Here is a 24,882-nt window from a genome sequence, read left to right as displayed (position 1 = left end):
TGCCCCACATGTATCCGATCAGACCAGGTACTATGCGATGCTCCCCCACCTGTATCCGATCAGGACCAGGGTACTATGTAATACTCCTCCACATGTATCCGATCAGACCAGGTACTATGCAATACTCCCCCACCTGTATCCGATCAGACCAGGTAAAATGTAATACTCCCCCACCTGTATCCGATCAGACCAGGTAATATGTAAATACTTCCCCCACCTGTATCCGATCTGACCAGGTACTATGTAATACTCCCCCACCTGTATCCGATCAGACCAGGTACTATGTAATACTCCCCCACCTGTATCCGATCAGACCAGGTACTATGTAATACTTTCCCACCTGTATCCGATCAGACCAGGTACTATGTGTAATACTCCCCCAGCTGTATACGATCAGACCAGGTAATATGTAATACTCCCCCACCTGTATCCGATCAGAACAGGTACTATGTAATACTCCCCCACCTGTATCCGATGAGACCAGGTACTATGTAATACACCCCCACCTGTATCCGATCAGATCAGATCAGGTACTATGTACTACTCCCCCACATGTATCAGACCAGGTACAATGTAATACTCCCCCACCTGTATCCGATCAGACCAGGTACTATGTAATACTCCCCCACATGTATCCGATCAGACCAGGTACTATGTAATACTCCCCCACATGTATCCGATCAGACCAGGTACTATGTAATACTCCCCCACCTGTATCCGATCAGACCAGGTACTATGTAATACTCCCCCACCTGTATCCGATCAGACCAGGTACTATGTAATACTCCCCGACCTGTATCAGATCAGACCAGGTACAATGTAATACACCCCCACCTGTATCCGGTCAGACAAGGTACTATGTAATACTCCCCCAACTGTATCAGACCAGGTACAATGTAATACTCCCCCACCTGTATCCGATCAGACCAGGTACTATGTAATACTCCCCCAGCTGTATCCGATCAGACCAGGTAATATGTAATACTCCCCCACCTGTATCCGATCAGAACAGGTACTATGTAATACACCCCCACCTGTATCCGATGAGACCAGGTACTATGTAATACACCCCCACCTGTATCCGATCAGATCAGATCAGGTACTATGTACTACTCCCCCACATGTATCAGACCAGGTACAATGTAATACTCCCCCACCTGTATCCGATCAGACCAGGTACTATGTAATACTCCCCCACCTGTATCCGATCAGACCAGGTACTATGTAATACTCCCCCCACCTGTATCCGATCGGACCAGGTACTATGTAATACTCCCCCACCTGTATCCGATCAGACCAGGTACTATGTAATACTCCCCCACCTGTATCCGATCAGACCAGGTACTATGTAATACTCCCCGACCTGTATCAGATCAGACCAGGTACAATGTAATACACCCCCACCTGTATCCGGTCAGACAAGGTACTATGTAATACTCCCCCAACTGTATCAGACCAGGTACAATGTAATACTCCCCCACCTGTATCCGATCAGACCAGGTACTATGTAATACTCCGCCACCTGTATTCGGATGGGGCCAGGGGTGGGATATGTAATACTCCCCCACCTGTATCCGATCAGACCAGGTACAATGTAATACTCCCCCACCTGTATCCGATCAGACCAGATACTATGTAATCAGACTCTTTGTAATAGACCCCCACATGTATCCGATCAGACCAGGTACTATGCAATACTCCCCCACCTGTATCCGATCAGACCAGGTACTATATAATACTCCCCCACGTATGCGATCAGACCAGGTACTATGTAATACTCCCCCACCTGTATCCGATACAGACCAGGTACTATGTAATACTCCCCCACCTGTATCCCAGAATGCAGGACCAGGTACTATGTAATACTACCCCAACTGTATCAGACCAGGTACAATGTAATACTCCCCCACCTGTATCCGATCAGACCAGGTACTATGTAATACTCCCCCACATGTATCCGATCAGACCAGGTACTATGTAATACTCCCCCACCTGTATCCGATCAGACCAGGTACTATGTAATACTCCCCCACCTGTATCCGATCAGACCAGGTACTATGTAATACTCCCCACCTGTGTGCGATCAAGACCAGGTACTATGTAATACTCCCCCACCTGTATCCGATCAGACCAGGTACTATGTAATACACCCCCACCTGTATCCGGTCAGACAAGGTACTATGTAATACTCCCCCAACTGTATCAGACCAGGTACAATGTAATACTCCCCCACCTGTATCCGATCAGACCAGGTACTATGTAATACACCCCCACCTGTATCCGATCAGACCAGGTACTAATTAATACTCCCCCACCTGTATCCGATCAGAACAGGTACCATGCAATACTCCCCCACCTGTATCCGATCAGACCAGGTACTATGTAATACTGCCCCACATGTATCCGATCAGACCAGGTACTATGCAATACTCCCCCACCTGTATCCGATCAGACCAGGTACTATGTAATACTCCCCCACCTGTATCCGATCAGACCAGGTACTATGCAATACTCCCCCACCTGTATCCGATCAGACCAGGTAAAATGTAATACTCCCCCACCTGTATCGGATCAGACCAGGTACTATGTAATACTCCCCCACCTGTATCCGATCAGACCAGGTACTATGTAATACTCCCCCACCTGTATCCGATCAGACCAGGTACTATGTAATACTCCCCCACCTGTATCCGATCAGACCAGGTACTATGTACTACTCCCCCACCTGTATCCGATCCGACCAGGTACTATGTAATACTCCCCCACCTGTATCCGATCAGACCAGGTACTATGTAATACTCCCCCACCTGTATCCGATCAGACCAGGTACTATGTAATACTCCCCCACCTGTATCCGATCAGACCAGGTACTATGTAATACTCCCCCACCTGTATCCGATCAGACCAGGTACAATGTAATACTCCCCGACCTGTATCAGATCAGACCAGGTACAATGTAATACACCCCCACCTGTATCCGGTCAGACAAGGTACTATGTAATACTCCCCCACCTGTATCCGATCAGACCAGGTACTATGTAATATCTGCCCCACCTGTATCCGATCAGACCAGGTACTATGTAGATACTTCCCCAGCTGTATACGATCCAGCCCCAGGTGATATGTAATGTCTACTCTCCCACCTGTATCCGATCAGAACAGGTACTATGTAATACACCCCCACCTGTATCCGATGAGACCAGGTACTATGTAATACACCCCCACCTGTATCCGATCAGATCAGGTACTATGTACTACTCCCCCACATGTATCAGACCAGGTACTATGTAATAGTCCCCCACCTGTTTCCGATCAGACCAGGTACTATGTAATACTCCCCCACCTGTATCCGATCAGACCAGATACTATGTAATACTCCCCCACATGTATCTGATCAGACCAGGTACTTTGTAATAGACCCCCACCTGTATCGGATCAGACCAGGTACTAATTAATACTCCCCCACCTGTATCCGATCAGAACAGGTACTATAGAATACACCCCCATCTGTATCCGATCAGACCAGGTACAATGTAATACACCCCCACCTGTATCCGATCAGACCAGGTACTATGTAATACACCCCTACCTGTATCCAATCAGACCAGGTACTAATTAATACTCCCCCACCTGTATCCGATCAGAACAGGTACCATGCAATACACCCCCATCTGTATCCGATCAGATCAGGTACTATGTAATACTCCCCCATCTGTATCCGATCAGAGCAGGTACTATGTAATACTCCCCCACCTGTATCAGACCAGGTACAATGTAATACACCCCCACCTGTATCCGATCAGACAAGGTACTATGTAATACTCCCCCACCTGTATCCGATCAGACCAGGTACTATGTAATACTCCCCGACCTGTATCAGATCAGACCAGGTACAATGTAATACACCCCCACCTGTATCCGGTCAGACAAGGTACTATGTAATACTCCCCCAACTGTATCAGACCAGGTACAATGTAATACTCCCCCACCTGTATCCAATCAGACCAGGTACTATGTAATACTCCCCCACCTGTATCGGATCAGACCAGGTAATATGTAATACTCCCCCACCTGTATCCGATCAGACCAGGTACTATGTAATACTCCCCCACCTGTATCCGATCAGACCAGGTACTATGCAATACTCTCCCACCTGTATCCGATCAGACCAGGTACTATGTAATACTCCCCTACCTGTATCCGATCAGACCAGTTACTTTGTAATAGACCACCACCTGTATCCGATCAAACCAGGTACTATGCAATACTCCCCCACCTGTATCCGATCAGACCAGGTACTATGTAATACTCCCCCACCTGTATCCGATCAGACCAGGTACTATGTAATACTCCCCCACTTGTATCGGATCAGACCAGGTAATATGTAATACTCCCCCACCTGTATCCGATCAGACCAGGTACTATGTAATACTCCCCTACCTGTATCCGATCAGACCAGGTACTATGTAATACTCCCCCACATGTATCCGATCAGACCAGGTACTATGCAATACTCTCCCACCTGTATCCGATCAGACCAGGTACTATGTAATACTCCCCCATATGTATCCGATCAGACCAGGTACTATGCAATACTCCCCCTCCTGTATCCGATCAGACCAGGTACTATGTAATACTCCCCCACCTGTATCCGATCAGACCAGGTACTATGTAATACTCCCCCAGCTGTATCGGATCAGGCTAAGTAATATGTAATACTCCCCCACCTGTATCCGATCAGACCAGGTACTATGTAATACTCCCCCACATGTATCCGATCAGACCAGGTACTATGCAATACTCCCCCACCTGTATCCGATCAGACCAGGTACTATGTAATACTCCCCCACCTGTATCCGATCAGACCAGGTACTATGTAATGCTCCCCCACCTGTATCCGATCAGACTAGGTACTATGCAATACTCGCCCACCTGTATCAGATCAGACCAGGCACTATGTAATACACCCCCACCTCTTTCCGTTCAGACCAGGTACTATGTAATACTCCCCCAACTGTATCAGACCAGGTACAATGTAATACTTCCCCACCTGTATCCGATCAGACCAGGTACTATGTAATACTCCCCCACCTGTATCAGATCAGACCAGGTACAATGTAATACACCCCCACCTGTATCCGATCAGACCAGGTACTATGTAATACACCCCTACCTGTATCCAATCAGACCAGGTACTAATTAATACTCCCCCACCTGTGTCCGATCAGAACAGGTACCATGCAATACACCCCCATCTGTATCCGATCAGATCAGGTACTATGTTATACTCCCCCATCTGTATCCGATCAGAGCAGGTACTATGTAATACTCCCCCACCTGTATCAGACCAGGTACAATGTAATACTCCCCCACCTGTATCCGATCAGACCAGATACTATGTAATACTCCCACCTGTATCTCATCAGACTAGGTACTATTTAATACTCCCCCACCTGTAAAGGATCAGACCATGTACTTTGTAATAGACCCCCACATGTATCCGATCAGACCAGGTACTATGCAATACTCCCCCACCTGTATCCGATCAGACCAGGTACTATGTAATACTCCCCCACATGTATGCGATCAGACCAGGTACTATGTAATACTCCCCCACCTGTATCCGATCAGACCAGGTACTATGTAATACTCCCCCACCTGTATCCGATCAGACCAGGTACTATGTAATACTACCCCAACTGTATCAGACCAGGTACAATGTAATACTCCCCCACCTGTATCCGATCAGACCAGGTACTATGTAATACTCCCCTACATGTATCCGATCAGACCAGGTACTATGTAATACTCCCCCACATGTATCCGATCAGACCAGGGACTATGCAATACTCTCCCACCTGTATCCGATCAGACCAGGTACTATGTAATACTCCCCCACCTGTATCCGATCAGACCAGGTACTATGTAATACTCCCCCTCATGTATCCGATCAGACCAGGTACTATGCAATACTCCCCCACCTGTATCCGATCAGACCAGGTACTATGTAATACTCCCCCACCTGTATCCGATCAGACCAGGTACTATGTAATACTCCCCCAGCTGTATCGGATCAGACTAGGTAATATGTAATACTCCCCCACCTGTATCCGATCAGACCAGGTACTATGTAATACTCCCCCACATGTATCCGATCAGACCAGGTACTATGCAATACTCCACCACCTGTATCCGATCAGACCAGGTACTATGTAATACTCCCCCACCTGTATCCGATCAGACCAGGTACTATGTAATACTCCCCCACCTGTATCCGATCAGACCAGGTACTATGCAATACTCCCCCACCTGTATCAGATCAGACCAGGCACTATGTAATACAACCCCACCTCTTTCCAATCAGACCAGGTACTATGTAATACTCCCCCAACTGTATCAGACCAGGTACAATGTAATACTTCCCCACCTGTATCCGTTCAGACCAGATACTATGTAATACTCCCCGACCTGTATCAGATCAGACCAGGTACAATGTAATACACCCCCACCTGTATCCGATCAGACCAGGTACTATGTAATACTCCCCCACCTGTGTCCGATCAGAACAGGTACCATGCAATACACCCCCATCTGTATCCGATCAGATCAGGTACTATGTTATACTCCCCCATCTGTATCCGATCAGAGCAGGTACTATGTAATACTCCCCCACCTGTCTCAGACGAGGTACAATGTAATACTCCCCCACTTGTATCCGATCAGACCATGTACTTTGTAATACTCCCCCATCTGTATCCGATCAGAGCAGGTACTATGTAATACTCCCCCACCTGTATCAGACCAGGTACAATGTAATACACCCCCACCTGTATCCGATCAGACAAGGTACTATGTAATACTCCCCCACCTGTATCCGATCAGACCAGGTACTATGTAATACTCCCCGACCTGTATCAGATCAGACCAGGTACAATGTAATACACCCCCACCTGTATCCGGTCAGACAAGGTACTATGTAATACTCCCCCAACTGTATCAGACCAGGTACAATGTAATACTCCCCCACCTGTATCCTGATTCAGACCAGGTACTATGTAATACTCCCCCACCTGTATCGGATCAGAAACCAGGTAATATCGTAAGTATCTCCCCCACCTGTATCCGATCAGACCAGGTACTATGTAATACTCCCCCACCTGTATCGGATCAGACCAGGTACTATGTAATACTCCCCCACCTGTATCCGATCAGACCAGGTACTATGTAATACTCCCCCACCTGTATCCGATCAGACCAGGTACTATGTAATACTCCCCCACCTGTATCCGATCAGACCAGGTACTATGTAATACTCCCCCACCTGTATCCGATCAGACCAGTTACTTTGTAATAGACCCCCACCTGTATCCGATCAGACCAGGTACTATGCAATACTCCCCCACCTGTATCCGATCAGACCAGGTACTATGTAATACTCCCCCACCTGTATCCGATCAGACCAGGTACTATGTAATACTCCCCCACCTGTATCGGATCAGACCAGGTAATATGTAATACTCCCCCACCTGTATCCGATCAGACCAGGTACTATGTAATACTCCCCCACCTGTATCCGATCAGACCAGGTACTATGTAATACTCCCACATGTATCCGATCAGACCAGGTACTATGCAATACTCCCCCACCTGTATCCGATCAGACCAGGTACTATGTAATACTCCCCCACCTGTATCCGATCAGACCAGGTACCATGTAATACTCCCCCACCTGTATCCGATCAGACCAGGTACTATGTAATACTCCCCCACATGTATCCGATCAGACCAGGTACTATGCAATACTCCCCCACCTGTATCCGATCAGACCAGGTACTATGTAATACTCCCCCACCTGTATCCGATCAGACCAGGTACTATGTAATACTCCCCCACCTGTATCCGATCAGACTAGGTACTATGCAATACTCCCCCACCTGTATCCGATCAGACCAGGTACTATGTAATACACCCCCACCTGTATCCGATCAGACCAGGTACTATGTAATACTCCCCCAACTGTATCAGACCAGGTACAATGTAATACTCCCCCACCTGTATCCGATCAGACCAGGTACTATGTAATACTCCCCGACCTGTATCCGATCAGACCAGGTACAATGTAATACACCCCCACCTGTATCCGATCAGACCAGGTACTATGTAATACACCCCTACCTGTATCCAATCAGACCAGGTACTAATTAATACTCCCCCACCTGTGTCCGATCAGAACAGGTACCATGCAATACACCCCCATCTGTATCCGATCAGATCAGGTACTATGTTATACTCCCCCATCTGTATCCGATCAGAGCAGGTACTATGTAATACTCCCCCACCTGTATCAGACCAGGTACAATGTAATACTCCCCCACCTGTATCCGATCAGACCAGATACTATGTAATACTCCCACCTGTATCTCATCAGACTAGGTACTATTTAATACTCCCCCACCTGTATCGGATCAGACCAGGTACTTTGTAATAGACCCCCACATGTATCCGATCAGACCAGGTACTATGCAATACTCCCCCACCTGTATCCGATCAGACCAGGTACTATGTAATACTCCCCCACATGTATGCGATCAGACCAGGTACTATGTAATACTCCCCCACCTGTATCCGATCAGACCAGGTACTATGTAATACTCCCCCACCTGTATCCGATCAGACCAGGTACTATGTAATACTACCCCAACTGTATCAGACCAGGTACAATGTAATACTCCCCCACCTGTATCCGATCAGACCAGGTACTATGTAATACTCCCCCACATGTATCCGATCAGACCAGGTACTATGTAATACTCCCCCACATGTATCCGATCAGACCAGGGACTATGCAATACTCTCCCACCTGTATCCGATCAGACCAGGTACTATGTAATACTCCCCCACCTGTATCAGACCAGGTACAATGTAATACTTCCCCACCTGTATCCGTTCAGACCAGATACTATGTAATACTCCCCGACCTGTATCAGATCAGACCAGGTACAATGTAATACACCCCCACCTGTATCCGATCAGACCAGGTACTATGTAATACTCCCCCACCTGTGTCCGATCAGAACAGGTACCATGCAATACACCCCCATCTGTATCCGATCAGATCAGGTACTATGTTATACTCCCCCATCTGTATCCGATCAGAGCAGGTACTATGTAATACTCCCCCACCTGTCTCAGACGAGGTACAATGTAATACTCCCCCACTTGTATCCGATCAGACCAGATACTATGTAATACTCCCACCTGTATCTCATCAGACTAGGTACTATTTAATACTCCCCCACCTGTATCGGATGAGACCATGTACTTTGTAATACTCCCCCATCTGTATCCGATCAGAGCAGGTACTATGTAATACTCCCCCACCTGTATCAGACCAGGTACAATGTAATACACCCTCACCTGTATCCGATCAGACAAGGTACTATGTAATACTCCCCCACCTGTATCCGATCAGACCAGGTACTATGTAATACTCCCCGACCTGTATCAGATCAGACCAGGTACAATGTAATACACCCCCACCTGTATCCGGTCAGACAAGGTACTATGTAATACTCCCCCAACTGTATCAGACCAGGTACAATGTAATACTCCCCCACCTGTATCGGATCAGACCAGGTACTATGTAATACTCCCCCACCTGTATCCGATCAGACCAGGTACTATGTAATACTCCCCCACCTGTATCGGATCAGACCAGGTACTATGTAATACTCCCCCACCTGTATCCGATCAGACCAGGTACTATGTAATACTCCCCCACCTGTATCCGATCAGACCAGGTACTATGCAATACTCTCCCACCTGTATCCGATCAGACCAGGTACTATGTAATACTCCCCTACCTGTATCCGATCAGACCAGTTACTTTGTAATAGACCACCACCTGTATCCGATCAGACCAGGTACTATGCAATACTCCCCCACCTGTATCCGATCAGACCAGGTACTATGTAATACTCCCCCACCTGTATCCGATCAGACCAGGTACTATGTAATACTCCCCCACCTGTATCGGATCAGACCAGGTACTATGTAATACTCCCCCACCTGTATCCGATCAGACCAGGTACTATGTAATACTCCCCCACCTGTATCCGATCAGACCAGGTACTATGTAATACTCCCCCACATGTATCCGATCAGACCAGGTACTATGCAATACTCTCCCACCTGTATCCGATCAGACCAGGTACTATGTAATACTCCCCCACCTGTATCCGATCAGACCAGGTACTATGTAATACTCCCCCAGCTGTATCGGATCAGGCTAAGTAATATGTAATACTCCCCCACCTGTATCCGATCAGACCAGGTACTATGTAATACTCCCCCACATGTATCCGATCAGACCAGGTACTATGCAATACTCCCCCACCTGTATCCGATCAGACCAGGTACTATGTAATACTCCCCCACCTGTATCCGATCAGACCAGGTACTATGTAATACTCCCCCACCTGTATCCGATCAGACTAGGTACTATGCAATACTCGCCCACCTGTATCAGATCAGACCAGGCACTATGTAATACACCCCCACCTCTTTCCGTTCAGACCAGGTACTATGTAATACTCCCCCAACTGTATCCGATCAGACCAGGTACTATGTAATACTCCCCCACCTGTATCCGATCAGACCAGGTACTATGTAATACTCCCCGACCTGTATCAGATCAGACCAGGTACAATGTAATACACCCCCACCTGTATCCGATCAGACCAGGTACTATGTAATACACCCCTACCTGTATCCAATCAGACCAGGTACTAATTAATACTCCCCCACCTGTGTCCGATCAGAACAGGTACCATGCAATACACCCCCATCTGTATCCGATCAGATCAGGTACTATGTTATACTCCCCCATCTGTATCCGATCAGAGCAGGTACTATGTAATACTCCCCCACCTGTATCAGACCAGGTACAATGTAATACTCCCCCACCTGTATCCGATCAGACCAGATACTATGTAATACTCCCACCTGTATCTCATCAGACTAGGTACTATTTAATACTCCCCCACCTGTATCGGATCAGACCATGTACTTTGTAATAGACCCCCACATGTATCCGATCAGACCAGGTACTATGCAATACTCCCCCACCTGTATCCGATCAGACCAGGTACTATGTAATACTCCCCCACATGTATGCGATCAGACCAGGTACTATGTAATACTCCCCCACCTGTATCCGATCAGACCAGGTACTATGTAATACTCCCCCACCTGTATCCGATCAGACCAGGTACTATGTAATACTACCCCAACTGTATCAGACCAGGTACAATGTAATACTCCCCCACCTGTATCCGATCAGACCAGGTACTATGTAATACTCCCCTACATGTATCCGATCAGACCAGGTACTATGTAATACTCCCCCACATGTATCCGATCAGACCAGGGACTATGCAATACTCTCCCACCTGTATCCGATCAGACCAGGTACTATGTAATACTCCCCCACCTGTATCCGATCAGACCAGGTACTATGTAATACTCCCCCTCATGTATCCGATCAGACCAGGTACTATGCAATACTCCCCCACCTGTATCCGATCAGACCAGGTACTATGTAATACTCCCCCACCTGTATCCGATCAGACCAGGTACTATGTAATACTCCCCCAGCTGTATCGGATCAGACTAGGTAATATGTAATACTCCCCCACCTGTATCCGATCAGACCAGGTACTATGTAATACTCCCCCACATGTATCCGATCAGACCAGGTACTATGCAATACTCCCCCACCTGTATCCGATCAGACCAGGTACTATGTAATACTCCCCCACCTGTATCCGATCAGACCAGGTACTATGTAATACTCCCCCACCTGTATCCGATCAGACTAGGTACTATGCAATACTCCCCCACCTGTATCAGATCAGACCAGGCACTATGTAATACAACCCCACCTCTTTCCAATCAGACCAGGTACTATGTAATACTCCCCCAACTGTATCAGACCAGGTACAATGTAATACTTCCCCACCTGTATCCGTTCAGACCAGATACTATGTAATACTCCCCGACCTGTATCAGATCAGACCAGGTACAATGTAATACACCCCCACCTGTATCCGATCAGACAAGGTACTATGTAATACTCCCCCACCTGTGTCCGATCAGAACAGGTACCATGCAATACACCCCCATCTGTATCCGATCAGATCAGGTACTATGTTATACTCCCCCATCTGTATCCGATCAGAGCAGGTACTATGTAATACTCCCCCACCTGTCTCAGACGAGGTACAATGTAATACTCCCCCACTTGTATCCGATCAGACCAGATACTATGTAATACTCCCACCTGTATCTCATCAGACTAGGTACTATTTAATACTCCCCCACCTGTATCGGATGAGACCATGTACTTTGTAATACTCCCCCATCTGTATCCGATCAGAGCAGGTACTATGTAATACTCCCCCACCTGTATCAGACCAGGTACAATGTAATACACCCCCACCTGTATCCGATCAGACAAGGTACTATGTAATACTCCCCCACCTGTATCCGATCAGACCAGGTACTATGTAATACTCCCCGACCTGTATCAGATCAGACCAGGTACAATGTAATACACCCCCACCTGTATCCGGTCAGACAAGGTACTATGTAATACTCCCCCAACTGTATCAGACCAGGTACAATGTAATACTCCCCCACCTGTATCCGATCAGACCAGGTACTATGTAATACTCCCCCACCTGTATCGGATCAGACCAGGTACTATGTAATACTCCCCCACCTGTATCCGATCAGACCAGGTACTATGTAATACTCCCCCACCTGTATCCGATCAGACCAGGTACTATGCAATACTCCCCCACCTGTATCCGATCAGACCAGGTACTATGTAATACTCCCCTACCTGTATCCGATCAGACCAGTTACTTTGTAATAGACCACCACCTGTATCCGATCAAACCAGGTACTATGCAATACTCCCCCACCTGTATCCGATCAGACCAGGTACTATGTAATACTCCCCCACCTGTATCCGATCAGACCAGGTACTATGTAATACTCCCCCACCTGTATCGGATCAGACCAGGTACTATGTAATACTCCCCCACCTGTATCCGATCAGACCAGGTACTATGTAATACTCCCCCACCTGTATCCGATCAGACCAGGTACTATGTAATACTCCCCCACATGTATCCGATCAGACCAGGTACTATGCAATACTCTCCCACCTGTATCCGATCAGACCAGGTACAATGTAATACTCCCCCACCTGTATCCGATCAGACCAGGTACTATGTAATACTCCCCCACATGTATCCGATCAGACCAGGTACTATGCAATACTCCCCCTCCTGTATCCGATCAGACCAGGTACTATGTAATACTCCCCCACCTGTATCCGATCAGACCAGGTACTATGTAATACTCCCCCAGCTGTATCGGATCAGACTAAGTAATATGTAATACTCCCCCACCTGTATCCGATCAGACCAGGTACTATGTAATACTCCCCCACATGTATCCGATCAGACCAGGTACTATGCAATACTCCCCCACCTGTATCCGATCAGACCAGGTACTATGTAATACTCCCCCACCTGTATCCGATCAGACCAGGTACTATGTAATACTCCCCAACCTGTATCCGATCAGACTAGGTACTATGCAATACTCCCCCACCTGTATCAGATCAGACCAGGCACTATGTAATACACCCCCACCTCTTTCAGATCAGACCAGGTACTATGTAATACTCCCCCACCTGTATCAGACCAGGTACAATGTAATACTCCCCCACCTGTATCCGATCAGACCAGATACTATGTAATTCTCCCACCTGTATCTCATCAGACAAGGTACTATTTAATACTCCCCCACCTGTATCGGATCAGACCATGTACTTTGTAATAGACCCCCACATGTATCCGATCAGACCAGGTACTATGCAATACTCCCCCACCTGTATCCGATCAGACCAGGTACTATGTAATACTCCCCCACCTGTATCCGATCAGACCAGGTACTAGGTAATACTCCCCCACCTGTATCCGATCAGACCAGGTACTATGTAATACTCCCCCACCTGTATCCGATCAGACCAGGTACTATGTAATACTCCCCCACCTGTATCAGACCAGGTACAATGTAATACTCCCCCACCTGTATCCGATCAGACCAGGTACTATGTAATACTCCCCCACCTGTATCCGATCAGACCAGGTACTATGTAATACTCCCCCACATTTATCCGATCAGACCAGGGACTATGCAATACTCTCCCACCTGTATCCGATCAGACCAGGTACTATGTAATACTCCCCCACCTGTATCCGATCAGACCAGGTACTATGTAATACTCCCCCACATGTATCCGATCAGACCAGGTACTATGCAATACTCCCCCACCTGTATCCGATCAGACCAGGTACTATGTAATACTCCCCCACCTGTATCCGATCAGACCAGGTACTATGTAATACTCCCCCAGCTGTATCGGATCAGACTAGGTAATATGTAATACTCCCCCACCTGTATCCGATCAGACCAGGTACTATGTAATACTCCCCCACATGTATCCGATCAGACCAGGTACTATGCAATACTCCCCCACCTGTATCCGATCAGACCAGGTACTATGTAATACTCCCCCACCTGTATCCGATCAGACCAGGTACTATGTAATACTCCCCCACCTGTATCCGATCAGACTAGGTACTATGCAATACTCCCCCACCTGTATCAGATCAGACCAGGCACTATGTAATACACCCCCACCTCTTTCCGATCAGACCAGGTACTATGTAATACTCCCCCAACTGTATCAGACCAGGTACAATGTAATACTTCCCCACCTGTATCCGTTCAGACCAGGTACTATGTAATACTCCCCGACCTGTATCAGATCAGACCAGGTACAATGTAATACACCCCCACCTGTATCCGATCAGACCAGGTACTATGTAATACTCCCCCAGCTGTATCGGATCAGACTAGGTAATATGTAATACTCCCCCACCTGTATCCGATCAGACCAGGTACTATGTAATACTCCCCCACATGTATCCGATCAGACCAGGTACTATGCAATACTCCCCCACCTGTATCCGATCAGACCAGGTACTATGTAATACTCCCCCACCTGTATCCGATCAGACTAGGTACTATGTAATACTCCCCAACCTGTATCCGATCAGACTAGGTACTATGCAATACTCCCCCACCTGTATCAGATCAGACCAGGCACTATGTAATACACCCCCACCTCTTTCAGATCAGACCAGGTACTATGTAATACTCCCCCACCTGTATCAGACCAGGTACAATGTAATACTCCCCCACCTGTATCCGATCAGACCAGATACTATGTAATTCTCCCACCTGTATCTCATCAGACTAGGTACTATTTAATACTCCCCCACCTGTATCGGATCAGACCATGTACTTTGTAATAGACCCCCACATGTATCCGATCAGACCAGGTACTATGCAATACTCCCCCACCTGTATCCGATCAGACCAGGTACTATGTAATACTCCCCCACATGTATGCGATCAGACCAGGTACTATGTAATACTCCCCCACCTGTATCCGATCAGACCAGGTACTATGTAATACTCCCCCACCTGTATCCGATCAGACCAGGTACTATGTAATACTACCCCAACTGTATCAGACCAGGTACAATGTAATACTCCCCCACCTGTATCCGATCAGACCAGGTACTATGTAATACTCCCCCACATGTATCCGATCAGACCAGGTACTATGTAATACTCCCCCACATTTATCCGATCAGACCAGGTACTATGCAATACTCCCCCACCTGTATCCGATCAGACCAGGTACTATGTAATACTCCCCCACCTGTATCCGATCAGACCAGGTACTATGTAATACTCCCCCACATGTATCCGATCAGACCAGGTACTATGCAAAACTCCCCCACCTGTATCCGATCAGACCAGGTACTATGTAATACTCCCCCACCTGTATCCGATCAGACCAGGTACTATGTAATACTCCCCCAGCTGTATCGGATCAGACTAGGTAATATGTAATACTCCCCCACCTGTATCCGATCAGACCAGGTACTATGTAATACTCCCCCACATGTATCCGATCAGACCACGTACTATGCAATACTCCCCCACCTGTATCCGATCAGACCAGGTACTATGTAATACTCCCCCACCTGTATCCGATCAGACCAGGTACTATGTAATACTCCCCCACCTGTATCCGATCAGACTAGGTACTATGCAATACTCACCCACCTGTATCAGATCAGACCAGGCACTATGTAATAAAACCCCACCTCTTTCCGATCAGACCAGGTACTATGTAATACTCCCCCAACTGTATCAGACCAGGTACAATGTAATACTTCCCCACCTGTATCCGTTCAGACCAGGTACTATGTAATACTCCCCGACCTGTATCAGATCAGACCAGGTACAATGTAATACACCCCCCCACCTGTATCCGATCAGACCAGGTACTATGTAATACACCCCTACCTGTATCCAATCAGACCAGGTACTAATTAATACTCCCCCACCTGTGTCCGATCAGAACAGGTACCATGCAATACACCCCCATCTGTATCCGATCAGATCAGGTAGTATGTTATACTCCCCCATCTGTATCCGATCAGAGTAGGTACTATGTAATACTCCCCCACCTGTCTCAGACCAGGTACAATGTAATACTCCCCCACTTGTATCCGATCAGACCAGATACTATGTAATACTCCCACCTGGATCTCATCAGACTAGGTACTATTTAATACTCCCCCACCTGTATCGGATCAGACCATGTACTTTGTAATAGACCCCCACATGTATCCGATCAGACCAGGTACTATGCAATACTCCCCCACCTGTATCCGATCAGACCAGGTACTATGTAATACTCCCCCACATGTATGCGATCAGACCAGGTACTATGTAATACTCCCCCACCTGTATCCGATCAGACCAGGTACTATGTAATACTCCCCCACCTGTATCCGATCAGACCAGGTACTATGTAATACTACCCCAACTGTATCAGACCAGGTACAATGTAATACACCCCCACCTGTATCCGATCAGACAAGGTACTATGTAATACTCCCCTACCTGTATCCGATCTGACCAGTTACTTTGTAATAGACCCCCACCAGTATCCGATCAAACCAGGGACTATGCAATACTCCCCCACCTGTATCCGATCAGACCAGGTACTATGTAATACTCCCCCACCTGTATCCGATCAGACCAGGTACTATGTAATACTCCCCCACCTGTATCGGATCAGACCAGGTACTATGTAATACTCCCCCACCTGTATCCGATCAGACCAGGTACTATGTAATACTCCCCCACCTGTATCCGATCAGACCAGGTACTATGCAATACTCCCCCACCTGTATCCGATCAGACCAGGTACTATGTAATACTCCCCCACCTGTATCCGATCAGACCAGGTACTATGTAATACTCCCCCACCTGTATCGGATCAGACCAGGTACTATGTAATACTCCCCCACCTGTATCCGATCAGACCAGGTACTATGTAATACTCCCCCACCTGTATCCGATCAGACCAGGTACTATGTAATACTCCCCCACCTGTATCCGATCAGACCAGGTACTATGTAATACTACCCCAACTGTATCAGACCAGGTACAATGTAATACACCCCCACCTGTATCCGATCAGACAAGGTACTATGTAATACTCCCCCACCTGTATCCGATCTGACCAGTTACTTTGTAATAGACCCCCACCAGTATCCGATCAAACCAGGGACTATGCAATACTCCCCCACCTGTATCCGATCAGACCAGGTACTATGTAAAACTCCCCCACCTGTATCCGATCAGACCAGGTACTATGTAATACTCCCCCACCTGTATCGGATCAGACCAGGTAATATGTAATACTCCCCCACCTGTATCCGATCAGACCAGGTACTATGTAATACTCCCCCACCTGTATCCGATCAGACCAGGTACTATGCAATACTCCCCCACCTGTATCCGATCAGACCAGGTACTATGTAATACTCCCCTACCTGTATCCGATCAGACCAGTTACTTTGTAATAGACCACCACCTGTATCCGATCAAACCAGGTACTATGCAATACTCCCCCACCTGTATCCGATCAGACCAGGTACTATGTAATACTCCCCCACCTGTATCCGATCAGACCAGTTACTTTGTAATAGACCACCACCTGTATCCGATCAAACCAGGTACTATGCAATACTCCCCCACCTGTATCCGATCAGACCAGGTACTATGTAATACTCCCCCACATGTATCCGATCAGACCAGGTACTATGTAATACTCCCCCACCTGTATCGGATCAGACCAGGTACTATGTAATACTCCCCCACCTGTATCCGATCAGACCAGGTACTATGTAATACTCCCCCACATGTATCCGATCAGACCAGGTACTATGCAATACTCCCCCACCTGTATCCGACCAGACCAGGTACTATGTAATACTCCCCCACCTGTATCCGATCAGACCAGGTACTATGTAATACTCCCCCACATGTATCCGATCAGACCAGGTACTATGCAATACTCCCCCACCTGTATCCGATCAGACCAGGTACTATGTAATACTCCCCCACCTGTATCCGATCAGACCAGGTACTATGTAATACTCCCCCAGCTGTATCGGATCAGACCAGGTAATATGTAATACTCCCCCACCTGTATCCGATCAGACCAGGTACTATGTAATACTCCCCCACCTGTATCCGATCAGACCAGGTACTATGTAATACTCCCCCACCTGTATCCGATCAGACTAGGTACTATGCAATACTCCCCCACCTGTATCAGATCAGACCAGGCACTATGTAATACACCCCCACCTCTTTCCGATCAGACCAGGTACTATGTAATACTCCCCCAACTGTATCAGACCAGGTACAATGTAATACTTCCCCACCTGTATCCGTTCAGACCAGGTACTATGTAACACTCCCCGACCTGTATCAGATCAGACCAGGTACAATGTAATACACCCCCACCTGTATCCGATCAGACCAGGTACTATGTAATACACCCCTACCTGTATCCAATCAGACCAGGTACTAATTAATACTCCCCCACCTGTGTCCGATCAGAACATGTACCATGCAATACACCCCCATCTGTATCCGATCAGATCAGGTACTATGTTATACTCCCCCATTTGTATCCGATCAGAGCAGGTACTATGTAATACTCCCCCACCTGTATCAGACCAGGTACAATGTAATACTCCCCCACCTGTATCCGATCAGACCATATACTATGTAATACTCCCACCTGTATCTCATCAGACTAGGTACTATTTAATACTCCCCCACCTGTATCGGATCAGACCAGGTACTTTGTAATAGACCCCCACATGTATCCGATCAGACCAGGTACTATGCAATACTCCCCCACCTGTATCCGATCAGACCAGGTACTATGTAATACTCCCCCACATGTATGCGATCAGACCAGGTACTATGTAATACTCCCCCACCTGTATCCGATCAGACCAGGTACTATGTAATACTCCCCCACCTGTATCCGATCAGACCAGGTACTATGTAATACTACCCCAACTGTATCAGACCAGGTAAAATGTAATACTCCCCCACCTGTATCCGATCAGACCAGGTACTATGTAATACTCCCCCACATGTATCCGATCAGACCAGGTACTATGTAATACTCCCCCACCTGTATCGGATCAGACCAGGTAATATGTAATACTCCCCCACCTGTATCCGATCAGACCAGGTACTATGTAATACTCCCCCACCTGTATCCGATCAGACCAGGTACTATGTAATACTCCCCGACCTGTATCAGATCAGACCATGTACAATGTAATACACCCCCACCTGTATCCGGTCAGACAAGGTACTATGTAATACTCCCCCAACTGTATCAGACCAGGTACAATGTAATACTCCCCCACCTGTATCCGATCAGACCAGGTACTATGTAATACAGACCCCACCTGTATCCAATCAGACCAGGTACTAATTAATACTCCCCCACCTGTATCCGATCAGAACAGGTACCATGCAATACACCCCCATCTGTATCCGATCAGACCAGGTACTATGTAATACTCCCCCACCTGTATCCGATCAGACCAGGTACTATGTAATACTGCCCCACATGTATCCGATCAGACCAGGTACTATGCAATACTCCCCCACCTGTATCCGATCAGACCAGGTACTATGTAATACTCCCCCACCTGCAGCCGATCAGACCAGGTACTATATAATACTACCCCACCTGTATCCGATCAGACCAGGTACTATGTAATACTCCCCCACCTGCAGCCGATCAGACCAGGTACTATATAATACTACTCCACCTGTATCCGATCAGACCAGGTACTATGTAATACTCCCCGGCCTGTATCTGATCAGACCAGATACTATGTAATACTACCCGACATGTATCTGATCAGACCAGGTACTTTGTAATAGACCCCCACCTGTATCGGATCAGACCAGGTACTAATTAATACTCCCCCACCTGTATCCGATCAGAACAGGTACTTTGTAATAGACCCCCACCTGTATCGGATCAGACCAGGTACTAATTAATACTCCCCCACCTGTATCCGATCAGAACAGGTACTATGTAATACACCCCCATCTGTATCCGATCAGACCAGGTACAATGTAATACACCCCCACCTGTATCCGATCAGACAAGGTACTATGTAATACTCCCCTACCTGTATCCGATCAGACCAGTTACTTTGTAATAGACCCCCACCTGTATCCGATCAAACCAGGTACTATGCAATACTCCCCCACCTGTATCCGATCAGACCAGGTACTATGTAATACTCCCCCACCTGTATCCGATCAGACCAGGTACTATGTAATACTCCCCCACCTGTATCGGATCAGACCAGGTAATATGTAATACTCCCCCACCTGTATCCGATCAGACCAGGTACTATGTAATACTCCCCCACCTGTATCCGATCAGACCAGGTACTATGCAATACTCTCCCACCTGTATCCGATCAGACCAGGTACTATGTAATACTCCCCTACCTGTATCCGATCAGACCAGTTACTTTGTAATAGACCACCACCTGTATCCGATCAAACCAGGTACTATGCAATACTCCCCCACCTGTATCCGATCAGACCAGGTACTATGTAATACTCCCCCACCTGTATCCGATCAGACTAGGTACTATGCAATACTCCCCCACCTGTATCCGATCAGACCAGGTACTATGTAATACTCCCCCACCTGTATCCGATCAGACCAGGTACTATGTAATACTCCCCCAGCTGTATCGGATCAGACTAGGTAATATGTAATACTCCCCCACCTGTATCCGATCAGACCAGGTACTATGTAATACTCCCCCACATGTATCCGATCAGACCAGGTACTATGCAATACTCCCCCACCTGTATCCGATCAGACCAGGTACTATGTAATACTCCCCCACCTGTATCCGATCAGACCAGGTACTATGTAATACTCCCCCACCTGTATCCGATCAGACTAGGTACTATGCAATACTCCCCCACCTGTATCCGATCAGACCAGGTACTATGTAATACTCCCCCACCTGTATCCGATCAGACCAGGTACTATGTAATACTCCCCGACCTGTATCAGATCAGACCAGGTACAATGTAATACACCCCCACCTGTATCCGGTCAGACAAGGTACTATGTAATACTCCCCCAACTATATCAGACCAGGTACAATGTAATACTCCCCCACCTGTATCCGATCAGACCAGGTACTATGTAATACAGACCCCACCTGTATCCAATCAGACCAGGTACTAATTAATACTCCCCCACCTGTATCCGATCAGAACAGGTACCATGCAATACACCCCCATCTGTATCCGATCAGATCAGGTACTATGTAATACTCCCCCACCTGTATCCGATCAGACCAGGTACTATGTAATACTGCCCCACATGTATCCGATCAGACCAGGTACTATGCAATACTCCCCCACCTGTATCCGATCAGACCAGGTACTATGTAATACTCCCCCACCTGTATCCGATCAGACCAGGTACTATGCAATACTCCCCCACCTGTATCCGATCAGACCAGGTAAAATGTAATACTCCCCCACCTGTATCGGATCAGACCAGGTAATATGTAATACTCCCCCACCTGTATCCGATCAGACCAGGTACTATGTAATACTCCCCCACATGTATCCGATCAGACCAGGTACTATGCAATACTCCCCCACCTGTATCCGATCAGACCTGGTACTATGTAATACTTTCCCACCTGTATCCGATCAGACCAGGTACTATGTAATACTCCCCCAGCTGTATCCGATCAGACCAGGTAATATGTAATACTCCCCCACCTGTATCCGATCAGAACAGGTACTATGTAATACACCCCCACCTGTATCCGATCAGACAAGGTACTATGTAATACTCCCCGACCTGTATCCGATCAGAGCAGGTACTATGTAATACTCCCCCACCTGTCTCAGACCAGGTACAATGTAATACTCCCCCACTTGTATCCGATCAGACCAGATACTATGTAATACTCCCACCTGTATCTCATCAGACTAGGTACTATTTAATACTCCCCCACCTGTATCGGATCAGACCATGTACTTTGTAATAGACCCCCACATGTATCCGATCAGACCAGGTACTATGCAATACTCCCCCACCTGTATCCGATCAGACCAGGTACTATGTAATACTCCCCCACATGTATGCGATCAGACCAGGTACTATGTAATACTCCCCCACCTGTATCCGATCAGACCAGGTACTATGTAATACTCCCCCACCTGTATCCGATCAGACCAGGTACTATGTAATACAGTAATCCCTCGTTTATCGCGGGGGTTACGTTCCGAAAATGACCCGCGATAAGTGAAATCCGCGAAATAGAAAACTTCTTTTTTTTTTACAATTAGCAACTATTACATGTATACAAATACAGTGACTCACGTGTAGGCCGTTTCACTGCTCTTCAGACTGGGCCGCTGCATCCTGACTGCGCTCTGCAGTGTTCTCTTCTTCTGAAGCCCGCGGTGCAGGTGTGTTTGTTCGGGAGAAGAGCATAGTGATAGGCAGCTGTTGTCGCTCTTTTTTCTTCTTTGCAAAAAGATCCTTGTACACCGACATGCCACCATCGATTACGTTGGAGAACTGTAATGAACGGCTCATCAAAGGGTCCCATTCCTCAGCTACTCGCTTAAGTTCAGTGGCCATTCGCACCATGGTTGCTAAGCGACCAAGCGTTAGTCCTTCCTTCCTTCCTGGCCAACTTAATGTAAATTTGCCAAGCTGTTTTATGTACGTACACATAACTGCACGAGACGACAAAATGATAGCACAATTCGTAGCATGTTTTGATACAAGAAGCGGGAGTGAGTTTTTAGCGAATCAGAATGCAGAGCACAATGCACCAAAAAAAAATAAAAAATGCATTATGAAAATCCGCGAAATAGCGAATCCGCGATAAGTGAACCGCGAAGTGGCGAGGGATCACTGTACTACCCCAACTGTATCAGACCAGGTACAATGTAATACTCCCCCACCTGTATCCGATCAGACCAGGTACTATGTAATACTCCCCCAACTGTATCAGACCAGGTACAATGTAATACTCCCCCACCTGTATCCGATCAGACCAGGTACTATGTAATACTCCCCCACCTGTATCCGATCAGACTAGGTAATATGTAATACTCCCCCACCTGTATCCGATCAGACCAGGTACTATGTAATACTCCCCCACATGTATCCGATCAGACCAGGTACTATGCAATACTCCCCCACCTGTATCCGATCAGACCAGGTACTATGTAATACTCCCCCACCTGTATCCGATCAGACCAGGTACTATGTAATACTCCCCCACCTGTATCCGATCAGACTAGGTACTATGCAATACTCCCCCACCTGTATCCGATCAGACCAGGTACTATGTAATACTCCCCCACCTGTATCCGATCAGACCAGGTACTATGTAATACTCCCCCAGCTGTATCCGATCAGACCAGGTAATATGTAATACTCCCCCACCTGTATCCGATCAGACCAGGTACTATGTAATACTCCCCCACCTGTATCCGATCAGACAAGGTACTATGTAATACTCCCCCGACCTGTATCCGATCAGAGCAGGTACTATGTAATACTCCCCCACCTGTCTCAGACCAGGTACAATGTAATACTCCCCCACTTGTATCCGATCAGACCAGATACTATGTAATACTCCCACCTGTATCTCATCAGACTAGGTACTATTTAATACTCCCCCACCTGTATCGGATCAGACCATGTACTTTGTAATAGACCCCCACATGTATCCGATCAGACCAGGTACTATGCAATACTCCCCCACCTGTATCCGATCAGACCAGGTACTATGTAATACTCCCCCACATGTATGCGATCAGACCAGGTACTATGTAATACTCCCCCACCTGTATCCGATCAGACCAGGTACTATGTAATACTCCCCCACCTGTATCCGATCAGACCAGGTACTATGTAATACTCCCCCAACTGTATCAGACCAGGTACAATGTAATACTCCCCCACCTGTATCCGATCAGACCAGGTACTATGTAATACTCCCCCAACTGTATCAGACCAGGTACAATGTAATACTCCCCCACCTGTATCCGATCAGACCAGGTACTATGTAATACTCCCCCACCTGTATCCGATCAGACCAGGTACTATGTAATACTCCCCCACCTGTATCCGATCAGACCAGGTACTATTTAATACTCCCCCACCTGTATCGGATCAGACCAGGTACTATGTAATACTCCCCCACCTGTATCCGATCAGACCAGGCACTATGTAATACTCCCCCACCTGTATCC

General features: G+C 47.4%; 1 protein-coding gene across 3 annotated transcripts in view; it reads left to right on the top strand.

The window, feature by feature from the left end:
• LOC139537450 (vacuole membrane protein 1-like) overlaps positions 1 to 24,882 on the top strand; it is a 376,416-nt gene that overhangs the window by 109,305 nt on the left and 242,229 nt on the right. The gene's annotated exons all lie outside the window — the stretch shown is intronic.

This window comes from Salvelinus alpinus, chromosome 13 (assembly GCF_045679555.1).
Source record: "Salvelinus alpinus chromosome 13, SLU_Salpinus.1, whole genome shotgun sequence".
Classification (NCBI taxonomy): Eukaryota; Metazoa; Chordata; class Actinopteri; order Salmoniformes; family Salmonidae; genus Salvelinus; species Salvelinus alpinus.
The sequence above is the reverse complement of the archived record's forward strand: the minus strand, read 5'-3'. Positions and strand labels throughout refer to the sequence as shown.